Source organism: Sebastes fasciatus, chromosome 4 (genome assembly GCF_043250625.1).
Source record: "Sebastes fasciatus isolate fSebFas1 chromosome 4, fSebFas1.pri, whole genome shotgun sequence".
Lineage (NCBI taxonomy): Eukaryota > Metazoa > Chordata > Actinopteri > Perciformes > Sebastidae > Sebastes > Sebastes fasciatus.
The window spans coordinates 3843748-3857459 of NC_133798.1; the positions used below are offsets into that span (position 1 = coordinate 3843748).

Sequence of the window (13712 nt, forward strand, 5' to 3'; positions counted from 1 at the left end):
AGGGCAATTTAGGTCACCCAAAAACAGGGCTAAATACATTCCTGGGATGGACAGTCTAAAAAGGAAGCGCCCTTGCCACAACTCCTTGCTTGGCCGGCCAAATGTGGAAGTAAACCAACAGACAGTTGCAGTCCTCTGTTGAAATGGTAGTGTTTGTTAATCCAGCCAATTTCCCACAAATTACATACACAGAAGAGACTAAAGTCCTGTGGACTCATGGAGAATGCGGGCATCGATCCCGCTACTTCTCGCATGCTAAGCGAGCGCTCTACCATTTGAGCTAATTCCCCTGTACAAAGAGCACTTGTGTAGGTCCCGCTAGATTGCCTCCTCCTCCTTACTTCCATGCTACGCTAATCCATTGTGTCTCTGGAAGCTGACCTGGGTCCGACTCTTACTGTAACACATAGCTAGCAGCAGACGAGGTGGCCGAGTGGTTAAGGCGATGGACTGCTAATCCATTGTGCTCTGCACGCGTGGGTTCGAATCCCATCCTCGTCGCAGGACATGTTATTTACGTCTTCCATGTTTACATGGTTAAGACGATGGACTGCCAAGTCATTGTGCTCTGCATATGTCTGGTCAAATCCCATCCTTGTTGCAGTTAAGTTGACTTTCGTCTGACACCAATATCACAAATATAACAAATCTCTTTGGAACATTGAGATCAGTTTTTCCCACAGAAATTCTCTCGTTCCCATGGAGTGACTGTCATATGCACTGAGACGAAACTGATGACTTGCAGTCTTTAGGTTTTGCACATTTGGTTGAACAAAACATCCGTTGCCATGTGGTTGAGGCAATCTTTGCCAGAATTAGTCTGTGGAGAATGCGGGTATTGATCCAGCTACCTCTCGCATGCTAAACGAGTGCTCTACCATTTGATTAGAAAATGCTCACTTTTGACGAACAGACAGCATAAACTGATCACAGGGCAATTTAGGTCACCCAAAAACAGGGCTAAATACATTCCTGGGATGGACAGTCTACAAAGGAAGCGCCCTTGCCACAACTCCTTGCTTGGCCGGCCAAATGTGGAAGTAAACCAACAGACAGTTGCAGTCCTCTGTTGAAATGGTAGTGTTTGTTAATCCAGCCAATTTCCCACAAATTACATACACAGAAGAGACTAAAGTCCTGTGGACTCATGGAGAATGCGGGCATCAATCCCGCTACTTCTCGCATGCTAAGCGAGCGCTCTACCATTTGAGCTAATTCCCCTGTACAAAGAGCACTTGTGTAGGTCCCGCTAGATTGCCTCCTCCTCCTTACTTCCATGCTACGCTAATCCATTGTGTCTCTGGAAGCTGACCTGGGTCCGACTCTTACTGTAACACATAGCTAGCAGCAGACGAGGTGGCCGAGTGGTTAAGGCGATGGACTGCTAATCCATTGTGCTCTGCACGCGTGGGTTCGAATCCCATCCTCGTCGCAGGACATGTTATTTACGTCTTCCATGTTTACATGGTTAAGACGATGGACTGCCAAGTCATTGTGCTCTGCATATGTCTGGTCAAATCCCATCCTTGTTGCAGTTAAGTTGACTTTCGTCTGACACCAATATCACAAATATAACAAATCTCTTTGGAACATTGAGATCAGTTTTTCCCACAGAAATTCTCTCGTTCCCATGGAGTGACTGTCATATGCACTGAGACGAAACTGATGACTTGCAGTCTTTAGGTTTTGCACATTCGGTTGAACAAAACATCCGTTGCCATGTGGTTGAGGCAATCTTTGCCAGAATTCGTCTGTGGAGAATGCGGGTATTGATCCAGCTACCTCTCGCATGCTAAACGAGTGCTCTACCATTTGATTAAAAAATGCTCACTTTTGACGAACAGACAGCATAAACTGATCACAGGGCAATTTAGGTCACCCAAAAACAGGGCAAAATACATTCCTGGGATGGACAGTCTACAAAGGAAGCGCCCTTGCCACAACTCCTTGCTTGGCCGGCCAAATGTGGAAGTAAACCAACAGACAGTTGCAGTCCTCTGTTGAAATGGTAGTGTTTGTTAATCCAGCCAATTTCCCACAAATTACATACACAGAAGAGACTAAAGTCCTGTGGACTCATGGAGAATGCGGGCATCAATCCCGCTACTTCTCGCATGCTAAGCGAGCGCTCTACCATTTGAGCTAATTCCCCTGTACAAAGAGCACTTGTGTAGGTCCCGCTAGATCGCCTCCTCCTCCTTACTTCCATGCTACGCTAATCCATTGTGTCTCTGGAAGCTGACCTGGGTCCGACTCTTACTGTAACACATAGCTAGCAGCAGACGAGGTGGCCGAGTGGTTAAGGCGATGGACTGCTAATCCATTGTGCTCTGCACGCGTGGGTTCGAATCCCATCCTCGTCGCAGGACATGTTATTTACGTCTTCCATGTTTACATGGTTAAGACGATGGACTGCCAAGTCATTGTGCTCTGCATATGTCTGGTCAAATCCCATCCTTGTTGCAGTTAAGTTGACTTTCGTCTGACACCAATATCACAAATATAACAAATCTCTTTGGAACATTGAGATCAGTTTTTCCCACAGAAATTCTCTCGTTCCCATGGAGTGACTGTCATATGCACTGAGACGAAACTGATGACTTGCAGTCTTTAGGTTTTGCACATTTGGTTGAACAAAACATCCGTTGCCATGTGGTTGAGGCAATCTTTGCCAGAATTAGTCTGTGGAGAATGCGGGTATTGATCCAGCTACCTCTCGCATGCTAAACGAGTGCTCTACCATTTGATTAAAAAATGCTCACTTTTGACGAACAGACAGCATAAACTGATCACAGGGCAATTTAGGTCACCCAAAAACAGGGCTAAATACATTCCTGGGATGGACAGTCTAAAAAGGAAGCGCCCTTGCCACAACTCCTTGCTTGGCCGGCCAAATGTGGAAGTAAACCAACAGACAGTTGCAGTCCTCTGTTGAAATGGTAGTGTTTGTTAATCCAGCCAATTTCCCACAAATTACATACACAGAAGAGACTAAAGTCCTGTGGACTCATGGAGAATGCGGGCATCGATCCCGCTACTTCTCGCATGCTAAGCGAGCGCTCTACCATTTGAGCTAATTCCCCTGTACAAAGAGCACTTGTGTAGGTCCCGCTAGATTGCCTCCTCCTCCTTACTTCCATGCTACGCTAATCCATTGTGTCTCTGGAAGCTGACCTGGGTCCGACTCTTACTGTAACACATAGCTAGCAGCAGACGAGGTGGCCGAGTGGTTAAGGCGATGGACTGCTAATCCATTGTGCTCTGCACGCGTGGGTTCGAATCCCATCCTCGTCGCAGGACATGTTATTTACGTCTTCCATGTTTACATGGTTAAGACGATGGACTGCCAAGTCATTGTGCTCTGCATATGTCTGGTCAAATCCCATCCTTGTTGCAGTTAAGTTGACTTTCGTCTGACACCAATATCACAAATATAACAAATCTCTTTGGAACATTGAGATCAGTTTTTCCCACAGAAATTCTCTCGTTCCCATGGAGTGACTGTCATATGCACTGAGACGAAACTGATGACTTGCAGTCTTTAGGTTTTGCACATTTGGTTGAACAAAACATCCGTTGCCATGTGGTTGAGGCAATCTTTGCCAGAATTCGTCTGTGGAGAATGCGGGTATTGATCCAGCTACCTCTCGCATGCTAAACGAGTGCTCTACCATTTGATTAAAAAATGCTCACTTTTGACGAACAGACAGCATAAACTGATCACAGGGCAATTTAGGTCACCCAAAAACAGGGCTAAATACATTCCTGGGATGGACAGTCTACAAAGGAAGCGCCCTTGCCACAACTCCTTGCTTGGCCGGCCAAATGTGGAAGTAAACCAACAGACAGTTGCAGTCCTCTGTTGAAATGGTAGTGTTTGTTAATCCAGCCAATTTCCCACAAATTACATACACAGAAGAGACTAAAGTCCTGTGGACTCATGGAGAATGCGGGCATCGATCCCGCTACTTCTCGCATGCTAAGCGAGCGCTCTACCATTTGAGCTAATTCCCCTGTACAAAGAGCACTTGTGTAGGTCCCGCTAGATCGCCTCCTCCTCCTTACTTCCATGCTACGCTAATCCATTGTGTCTCTGGAAGCTGACCTGGGTCCGACTCTTACTGTAACACATAGCTAGCAGCAGACGAGGTGGCCGAGTGGTTAAGGCGATGGACTGCTAATCCATTGTGCTCTGCACGCGTGGGTTCGAATCCCATCCTCGTCGCAGGACATGTTATTTACGTCTTCCATGTTTACATGGTTAAGACGATGGACTGCCAAGTCATTGTGCTCTGCATATGTCTGGTCAAATCCCATCCTTGTTGCAGTTAAGTTGACTTTCGTCTGACACCAATATCACAAATATAACAAATCTCTTTGGAACATTGAGATCAGTTTTTCCCACAGAAATTCTCTCGTTCCCATGGAGTGACTGTCATATGCACTGAGACGAAACTGATGACTTGCAGTCTTTAGGTTTTGCACATTCGGTTGAACAAAACATCCGTTGCCATGTGGTTGAGGCAATCTTTGCCAGAATTCGTCTGTGGAGAATGCGGGTATTGATCCAGCTACCTCTCGCATGCTAAACGAGTGCTCTACCATTTGATTAAAAAATGCTCACTTTTGACGAACAGACAGCATAAACTGATCACAGGGCAATTTAGGTCACCCAAAAACAGGGCTAAATACATTCCTGGGATGGACAGTCTACAAAGGAAGCGCCCTTGCCACAACTCCTTGCTTGGCCGGCCAAATGTGGAAGTAAACCAACAGACAGTTGCAGTCCTCTGTTGAAATGGTAGTGTTTGTTAATCCAGCCAATTTCCCACAAATTACATACACAGAAGAGACTAAAGTCCTGTGGACTCATTGAGAATGCGGGCATCAATCCCGCTACTTCTCGCATGCTAAGCGAGCGCTCTACCATTTGAGCTAATTCCCCTGTACAAAGAGCACTTGTGTAGGTCCCGCTAGATCGCCTCCTCCTCCTTACTTCCATGCTACGCTAATCCATTGTGTCTCTGGAAGCTGACCTGGGTCCGACTCTTACTGTAACACATAGCTAGCAGCAGACGAGGTGGCCGAGTGGTTAAGGCGATGGACTGCTAATCCATTGTGCTCTGCACGCGTGGGTTCGAATCCCATCCTCGTCGCAGGACATGTTATTTACGTCTTCCATGTTTACATGGTTAAGACGATGGACTGCCAAGTCATTGTGCTCTGCATATGTCTGGTCAAATCCCATCCTTGTTGCAGTTAAGTTGACTTTCGTCTGACACCAATATCACAAATATAACAAATCTCTTTGGAACATTGAGATCAGTTTTTCCCACAGAAATTCTCTCGTTCCCATGGAGTGACTGTCATATGCACTGAGACGAAACTGATGACTTGCAGTCTTTAGGTTTTGCACATTCGGTTGAACAAAACATCCGTTGCCATGTGGTTGAGGCAATCTTTGCCAGAATTAGTCTGTGGAGAATGCGGGTATTGATCCAGCTACCTCTCGCATGCTAAACGAGTGCTCTACCATTTGATTAAAAAATGCTCACTTTTGACGAACAGACAGCATAAACTGATCACAGGGCAATTTAGGTCACCCAAAAACAGGGCTAAATACATTCCTGGGATGGACAGTCTACAAAGGAAGCGCCCTTGCCACAACTCCTTGCTTGGCCGGCCAAATGTGGAAGTAAACCAACAGACAGTTGCAGTCCTCTGTTGAAATGGTAGTGTTTGTTAATCCAGCCATTTTCCCACAAATTACATACACAGAAGAGACTAAAGTCCTGTGGACTCATGGAGAATGCGGGCATCGATCCCCCTACTTCTCGCATGCTAAGCGAGCGCTCTACCATTTGAGCTAATTCCCCTGTACAAAGAGCACTTGTGTAGGTCCCGCTAGATCGCCTCCTCCTCCTTACTTCCATGCTACGCTAATCCATTGTGTCTCTGGAAGCTGACCTGGGTCCGACTCTTACTGTAACACATAGCTAGCAGCAGACGAGGTGGCCGAGTGGTTAAGGCGATGGACTGCTAATCCATTGTGCTCTGCACGCGTGGGTTCGAATCCCATCCTCGTCGCAGGACATGTTATTTACGTCTTCCATGTTTACATGGTTAAGACGATGGACTGCCAAGTCATTGTGCTCTGCATATGTCTGGTCAAATCCCATCCTTGTTGCAGTTAAGTTGACTTTCGTTTGACACCAATATCACAAATATAACAAATCTCTTTGGAACATTGAGATCAGTTTTTCCCACAGAAATTCTCTCGTTCCCATGGAGTGACTGTCATATGCACTGAGACGAAACTGATGACTTGCAGTCTTTAGGTTTTGCACATTCGGTTGAACAAAACATCCGTTGCCATGTGGTTGAGGCAATCTTTGCCAGAATTAGTCTGTGGAGAATGCGGGTATTGATCCAGCTACCTCTCGCATGCTAAACGAGTGCTCTACCATTTGATTAAAAAATGCTCACTTTTGACGAACAGACAGCATAAACTGATCACAGGGCAATTTAGGTCACCCAAAAACAGGGCTAAATACATTCCTGGGATGGACAGTCTAAAAAGGAAGCGCCCTTGCCACAACTCCTTGCTTGGCCGGCCAAATGTGGAAGTAAACCAACAGACAGTTGCAGTCCTCTGTTGAAATGGTAGTGTTTGTTAATCCAGCCATTTTCCCACAAATTACATACACAGAAGAGACTAAAGTCCTGTGGACTCATGGAGAATGCGGGCATCAATCCCGCTACTTCTCGCATGCTAAGCGAGCGCTCTACCATTTGAGCTAATTCCCCTGTACAAAGAGCACTTGTGTAGGTCCCGCTAGATCGCCTCCTCCTCCTTACTTCCATGCTACGCTAATCCATTGTGTCTCTGGAAGCTGACCTGGGTCCGACTCTTACTGTAACACATAGCTAGCAGCAGACGAGGTGGCCGAGTGGTTAAGGCGATGGACTGCTAATCCATTGTGCTCTGCACGCGTGGGTTCGAATCCCATCCTCGTCGCAGGACATGTTATTTACGTCTTCCATGTTTACATGGTTAAGACGATGGACTGCCAAGTCATTGTGCTCTGCATATGTCTGGTCAAATCCCATCCTTGTTGCAGTTAAGTTGACTTTCGTCTGACACCAATATCACAAATATAACAAATCTCTTTGGAACATTGAGATCAGTTTTTCCCACAGAAATTCTCTCGTTCCCATGGAGTGACTGTCATATGCACTGAGACGAAACTGATGACTTGCAGTCTTTAGGTTTTGCACATTTGGTTGAACAAAACATCCGTTGCCATGTGGTTGAGGCAATCTTTGCCAGAATTAGTCTGTGGAGAATGCGGGTATTGATCCAGCTACCTCTCGCATGCTAAACGAGTGCTCTACCATTTGATTAAAAAATGCTCACTTTTGACGAACAGACAGCATAAACTGATCACAGGGCAATTTAGGTCACCCAAAAACAGGGCTAAATACATTCCTGGGATGGACAGTCTAAAAAGGAAGCGCCCTTGCCACAACTCCTTGCTTGGCCGGCCAAATGTGGAAGTAAACCAACAGACAGTTGCAGTCCTCTGTTGAAATGGTAGTGTTTGTTAATCCAGCCAATTTCCCACAAATTACATACACAGAAGAGACTAAAGTCCTGTGGACTCATGGAGAATGCGGGCATCGATCCCGCTACTTCTCGCATGCTAAGCGAGCGCTCTACCATTTGAGCTAATTCCCCTGTACAAAGAGCACTTGTGTAGGTCCCGCTAGATTGCCTCCTCCTCCTTACTTCCATGCTACGCTAATCCATTGTGTCTCTGGAAGCTGACCTGGGTCCGACTCTTACTGTAACACATAGCTAGCAGCAGACGAGGTGGCCGAGTGGTTAAGGCGATGGACTGCTAATCCATTGTGCTCTGCACGCGTGGGTTCGAATCCCATCCTCGTCGCAGGACATGTTATTTACGTCTTCCATGTTTACATGGTTAAGACGATGGACTGCCAAGTCATTGTGCTCTGCATATGTCTGGTCAAATCCCATCCTTGTTGCAGTTAAGTTGACTTTCGTCTGACACCAATATCACAAATATAACAAATCTCTTTGGAACATTGAGATCAGTTTTTCCCACAGAAATTCTCTCGTTCCCATGGAGTGACTGTCATATGCACTGAGACGAAACTGATGACTTGCAGTCTTTAGGTTTTGCACATTTGGTTGAACAAAACATCCGTTGCCATGTGGTTGAGGCAATCTTTGCCAGAATTAGTCTGTGGAGAATGCGGGTATTGATCCAGCTACCTCTCGCATGCTAAACGAGTGCTCTACCATTTGATTAAAAAATGCTCACTTTTGACGAACAGACAGCATAAACTGATCACAGGGCAATTTAGGTCACCCAAAAACAGGGCTAAATACATTCCTGGGATGGACAGTCTAAAAAGGAAGCGCCCTTGCCACAACTCCTTGCTTGGCCGGCCAAATGTGGAAGTAAACCAACAGACAGTTGCAGTCCTCTGTTGAAATGGTAGTGTTTGTTAATCCAGCCAATTTCCCACAAATTACATACACAGAAGAGACTATAGTCCTGTGGACTCATGGAGAATGCGGGCATCGACCCCGCTACTTCTCGCATGCTAAGCGAGCGCTCTACCATTTGAGCTAATTCCCCTGTACAATGAGCACTTGTGTAGGTCCCGCTAGATCGCCTCCTCCTCCTTACTTCAATGCTACGCTAATCCATTGTGTGTCTGGAAGCTGACCTGGGTCCGACTCTTACTGTAACACATAGCTAGCAGCAGACGATGTGGCCGAGTGGTTAAGGCGATGGACTGCTAATCCATTGTGCTCTGCACGCGTGGGTTCGAATCCCATCCTCGTCGCAGGACATGTTATTTACGTCTTCCATGTTTACATGGTTAAGACGATGGACTGCCAAGTCATTGTGCTCTGCATATGTCTGGTCAAATCCCATCCTTGTTGCAGTTAAGTTGACTTTCGTCTGACACCAATATCACAAATATAACAAATCTCTTTGGAACATTGAGATCAGTTTTTCCCACAGAAATTCTCTCGTTCCCATGGAGTGACTGTCATATGCACTGAGACGAAACTGATGACTTGCAGTCTTTAGGTTTTGCACATTTGGTTGAACAAAACATCCGTTGCCATGTGGTTGAGGCAATCTTTGCCAGAATTAGTCTGTGGAGAATGCGGGTATTGATCCAGCTACCTCTCGCATGCTAAACGAGTGCTCTACCATTTGATTAAAAAATGCTCACTTTTGACGAACAGACAGCATAAACTGATCACAGGGCAATTTAGGTCACCCAAAAACAGGGCTAAATACATTCCTGGGATGGACAGTCTACAAAGGAAGCGCCCTTGCCACAACTCCTTGCTTGGCCGGCCAAATGTGGAAGTAAACCAACAGACAGTTGCAGTCCTCTGTTGAAATGGTAGTGTTTGTTAATCCAGCCATTTTCCCACAAATTACATACACAGAAGAGACTAAAGTCCTGTGGACTCATGGAGAATGCGGGCATCGATCCCGCTAATTCTCGCATGCTAAGCGAGCGCTCTACCATTTGAGCTAATTCCCCTGTACAAAGATCACTTGTGTAGGTCCCGCTAGATCGCCTCCTCCTCCTTACTTCCATGCTACGCTAATCCATTGTGTCTCTGGAAGCTGACCTGGGTCCGACTCTTACTGTAACACATAGCTAGCAGCAGACGAGGTGGCCGAGTGGTTAAGGCGATGGACTGCTAATCCATTGTGCTCTGCACGCGTGGGTTCGAATCCCATCCTCGTCGCAGGACATGTTATTTACGTCTTCCATGTTTACATGGTTAAGACGATGGACTGCCAAGTCATTGTGCTCTGCATATGTCTGGTCAAATCCCATCCTTGTTGCAGTTAAGTTGACTTTCGTCTGACACCAATATCACAAATATAACAAATCTCTTTGGAACATTGAGATCAGTTTTTCCCACAGAAATTCTCTCGTTCCCATGGAGTGACTGTCATATGCACTGAGACGAAACTGATGACTTGCAGTCTTTAGGTTTTGCACATTCGGTTGAACAAAACATCCGTTGCCATGTGGTTGAGGCAATCTTTGCCAGAATTAGTCTGTGGAGAATGCGGGTATTGATCCAGCTACCTCTCGCATGCTAAACGAGTGCTCTACCATTTGATTAAAAAATGCTCACTTTTGACGAACAGACAGCATAAACTGATCACAGGGCAATTTAGGTCACCCAAAAACAGGGCTAAATACATTCCTGGGATGGACAGTCTAAAAAGGAAGCGCCCTTGCCACAACTCCTTGCTTGGCCGGCCAAATGTGGAAGTAAACCAACAGACAGTTGCAGTCCTCTGTTGAAATGGTAGTGTTTGTTAATCCAGCCATTTTCCCACAAATTACATACACAGAAGAGACTAAAGTCCTGTGGACTCATGGAGAATGCGGGCATCAATCCCGCTACTTCTCGCATGCTAAGCGAGCGCTCTACCATTTGAGCTAATTCCCCTGTACAAAGAGCACTTGTGTAGGTCCCGCTAGATCGCCTCCTCCTCCTTACTTCCATGCTACGCTAATCCATTGTGTCTCTGGAAGCTGACCTTGGTCCGACTCTTACTGTAACACATAGCTAGCAGCAGACGAGGTGGCCGAGTGGTTAAGGCGATGGACTGCTAATCCATTGTGCTCTGCACGCGTGGGTTCGAATCCCATCCTCGTCGCAGGACATGTTATTTACGTCTTCCATGTTTACATGGTTAAGACGATGGACTGCCAAGTCATTGTGCTCTGCATATGTCTGGTCAAATCCCATCCTTGTTGCAGTTAAGTTGACTTTCGTCTGACACCAATATCACAAATATAACAAATCTCTTTGGAACATTGAGATCAGTTTTTCCCACAGAAATTCTCTCGTTCCCATGGAGTGACTGTCATATGCACTGAGACGAAACTGATGACTTGCAGTCTTTAGGTTTTGCACATTCGGTTGAACAAAACATCCGTTGCCATGTGGTTGAGGCAATCTTTGCCAGAATTAGTCTGTGGAGAATGCGGGTATTGATCCAGCTACCTCTCGCATGCTAAATGAGTGCTCTACCATTTGATTAAAAAATGCTCACTTTTGACGAACAGACAGCATAAACTGATCACAGGGCAATTTAGGTCACCCAAAAACAGGGCTAAATACATTCCTGGGATGGACAGTCTAAAAAGGAAGCGCCCTTGCCACAACTCCTTGCTTGGCCGGCCAAATGTGGAAGTAAACCAACAGACAGTTGCAGTCCTCTGTTGAAATGGTAGTGTTTGTTAATCCAGCCATTTTCCCACAAATTACATACACAGAAGAGACTAAAGTCCTGTGGACTCATGGAGAATGCGGGCATCAATCCCGCTACTTCTCGCATGCTAAGCGAGCGCTCTACCATTTGAGCTAATTCCCCTGTACAAAGAGCACTTGTGTAGGTCCCGCTAGATCGCCTCCTCCTCCTTACTTCCATGCTACGCTAATCCATTGTGTCTCTGGAAGCTGACCTGGGTCCGACTCTTACTGTAACACATAGCTAGCAGCAGACGAGGTGGCCGAGTGGTTAAGGCGATGGACTGCTAATCCATTGTGCTCTGCACGCGTGGGTTCGAATCCCATCCTCGTCGCAGGACATGTTATTTACGTCTTCCATGTTTACATGGTTAAGACGATGGACTGCCAAGTCATTGTGCTCTGCATATGTCTGGTCAAATCCCATCCTTGTTGCAGTTAAGTTGACTTTCGTCTGACACCAATATCACAAATATAACAAATCTCTTTGGAACATTGAGATCAGTTTTTCCCACAGAAATTCTCTCGTTCCCATGGAGTGACTGTCATATGCACTGAGACGAAACTGATGACTTGCAGTCTTTAGGTTTTGCACATTTGGTTGAACAAAACATCCGTTGCCATGTGGTTGAGGCAATCTTTGCCAGAATTAGTCTGTGGAGAATGCGGGTATTGATCCAGCTACCTCTCGCATGCTAAACGAGTGCTCTACCATTTGATTAAAAAATGCTCACTTTTGACGAACAGACAGCATAAACTGATCACAGGGCAATTTAGGTCACCCAAAAACAGGGCTAAATACATTCCTGGGATGGACAGTCTAAAAAGGAAGCGCCCTTGCCACAACTCCTTGCTTGGCCGGCCAAATGTGGAAGTAAACCAACAGACAGTTGCAGTCCTCTGTTGAAATGGTAGTGTTTGTTAATCCAGCCAATTTCCCACAAATTACATACACAGAAGAGACTAAAGTCCTGTGGACTCATGGAGAATGCGGGCATCGATCCCGCTACTTCTCGCATGCTAAGCGAGCGCTCTACCATTTGAGCTAATTCCCCTGTACAAAGAGCACTTGTGTAGGTCCCGCTAGATTGCCTCCTCCTCCTTACTTCCATGCTACGCTAATCCATTGTGTCTCTGGAAGCTGACCTGGGTCCGACTCTTACTGTAACACATAGCTAGCAGCAGACGAGGTGGCCGAGTGGTTAAGGCGATGGACTGCTAATCCATTGTGCTCTGCACGCGTGGGTTCGAATCCCATCCTCGTCGCAGGACATGTTATTTACGTCTTCCATGTTTACATGGTTAAGACGATGGACTGCCAAGTCATTGTGCTCTGCATATGTCTGGTCAAATCCCATCCTTGTTGCAGTTAAGTTGACTTTCGTCTGACACCAATATCACAAATATAACAAATCTCTTTGGAACATTGAGATCAGTTTTTCCCACAGAAATTCTCTCGTTCCCATGGAGTGACTGTCATATGCACTGAGACGAAACTGATGACTTGCAGTCTTTAGGTTTTGCACATTTGGTTGAACAAAACATCCGTTGCCATGTGGTTGAGGCAATCTTTGCCAGAATTAGTCTGTGGAGAATGCGGGTATTGATCCAGCTACCTCTCGCATGCTAAACGAGTGCTCTACCATTTGATTAGAAAATGCTCACTTTTGACGAACAGACAGCATAAACTGATCACAGGGCAATTTAGGTCACCCAAAAACAGGGCTAAATACATTCCTGGGATGGACAGTCTACAAAGGAAGCGCCCTTGCCACAACTCCTTGCTTGGCCGGCCAAATGTGGAAGTAAACCAACAGACAGTTGCAGTCCTCTGTTGAAATGGTAGTGTTTGTTAATCCAGCCAATTTCCCACAAATTACATACACAGAAGAGACTAAAGTCCTGTGGACTCATGGAGAATGCGGGCATCGATCCCGCTACTTCTCGCATGCTAAGCGAGCGCTCTACCATTTGAGCTAATTCCCCTGTACAAAGAGCACTTGTGTAGGTCCCGCTAGATCGCCTCCTCCTCCTTACTTCCATGCTACGCTAATCCATTGTGTCTCTGGAAGCTGACCTGGGTCCGACTCTTACTGTAACACATAGCTAGCAGCAGACGAGGTGGCCGAGTGGTTAAGGCGATGGACTGCTAATCCATTGTGCTCTGCACGCGTGGGTTCGAATCCCATCCTCGTCGCAGGACATGTTATTTACGTCTTCCATGTTTACATGGTTAAGACGATGGACTGCCAAGTCATTGTGCTCTGCATATGTCTGGTCAAATCCCATCCTTGTTGCAGTTAAGTTGACTTTCGTCTGACACCAATATCACAAATATAACAAATCTCTTTGGAACATTGAGATCAGTTTTTCC

The 13712-nt window shown here is 46.1% G+C and overlaps 14 non-coding genes across 14 annotated transcripts; all 14 read left to right on the plus strand.

Moving 5' to 3' along the window:
- The first annotated feature begins 419 nt into the window (after positions 1–419).
- trnas-gcu (transfer RNA serine (anticodon GCU)) lies at positions 420–501 on the plus strand. Its single transcript has one exon. It is a non-coding gene; the product is annotated as a tRNA-Ser (tRNA).
- An 849-nt stretch (positions 502–1350) lies between these two features.
- On the plus strand, positions 1351–1432 carry trnas-gcu (transfer RNA serine (anticodon GCU)). The gene has a single exon. It is a non-coding gene; the product is annotated as a tRNA-Ser (tRNA).
- An 849-nt stretch (positions 1433–2281) lies between these two features.
- On the plus strand, positions 2282–2363 carry trnas-gcu (transfer RNA serine (anticodon GCU)). Its single transcript has one exon. It is a non-coding gene; the product is annotated as a tRNA-Ser (tRNA).
- An 849-nt stretch (positions 2364–3212) lies between these two features.
- On the plus strand, positions 3213–3294 carry trnas-gcu (transfer RNA serine (anticodon GCU)). The gene has a single exon. It is a non-coding gene; the product is annotated as a tRNA-Ser (tRNA).
- Positions 3295–4143: 849 nt separating this feature from the next.
- Positions 4144–4225, plus strand: trnas-gcu (transfer RNA serine (anticodon GCU)). The gene has a single exon. It is a non-coding gene; the product is annotated as a tRNA-Ser (tRNA).
- Positions 4226–5074: 849 nt separating this feature from the next.
- trnas-gcu (transfer RNA serine (anticodon GCU)) lies at positions 5075–5156 on the plus strand. Its single transcript has one exon. It is a non-coding gene; the product is annotated as a tRNA-Ser (tRNA).
- An 849-nt stretch (positions 5157–6005) lies between these two features.
- Positions 6006–6087, plus strand: trnas-gcu (transfer RNA serine (anticodon GCU)). Its single transcript has one exon. It is a non-coding gene; the product is annotated as a tRNA-Ser (tRNA).
- An 849-nt stretch (positions 6088–6936) lies between these two features.
- On the plus strand, positions 6937–7018 carry trnas-gcu (transfer RNA serine (anticodon GCU)). The gene has a single exon. It is a non-coding gene; the product is annotated as a tRNA-Ser (tRNA).
- An 849-nt stretch (positions 7019–7867) lies between these two features.
- Positions 7868–7949, plus strand: trnas-gcu (transfer RNA serine (anticodon GCU)). Its single transcript has one exon. It is a non-coding gene; the product is annotated as a tRNA-Ser (tRNA).
- Positions 7950–9729: 1780 nt separating this feature from the next.
- trnas-gcu (transfer RNA serine (anticodon GCU)) lies at positions 9730–9811 on the plus strand. The gene has a single exon. It is a non-coding gene; the product is annotated as a tRNA-Ser (tRNA).
- Positions 9812–10660: 849 nt separating this feature from the next.
- On the plus strand, positions 10661–10742 carry trnas-gcu (transfer RNA serine (anticodon GCU)). Its single transcript has one exon. It is a non-coding gene; the product is annotated as a tRNA-Ser (tRNA).
- An 849-nt stretch (positions 10743–11591) lies between these two features.
- Positions 11592–11673, plus strand: trnas-gcu (transfer RNA serine (anticodon GCU)). The gene has a single exon. It is a non-coding gene; the product is annotated as a tRNA-Ser (tRNA).
- Positions 11674–12522: 849 nt separating this feature from the next.
- trnas-gcu (transfer RNA serine (anticodon GCU)) lies at positions 12523–12604 on the plus strand. Its single transcript has one exon. It is a non-coding gene; the product is annotated as a tRNA-Ser (tRNA).
- An 849-nt stretch (positions 12605–13453) lies between these two features.
- Positions 13454–13535, plus strand: trnas-gcu (transfer RNA serine (anticodon GCU)). Its single transcript has one exon. It is a non-coding gene; the product is annotated as a tRNA-Ser (tRNA).
- The last annotated feature ends 177 nt before the right edge of the window (positions 13536–13712 follow it).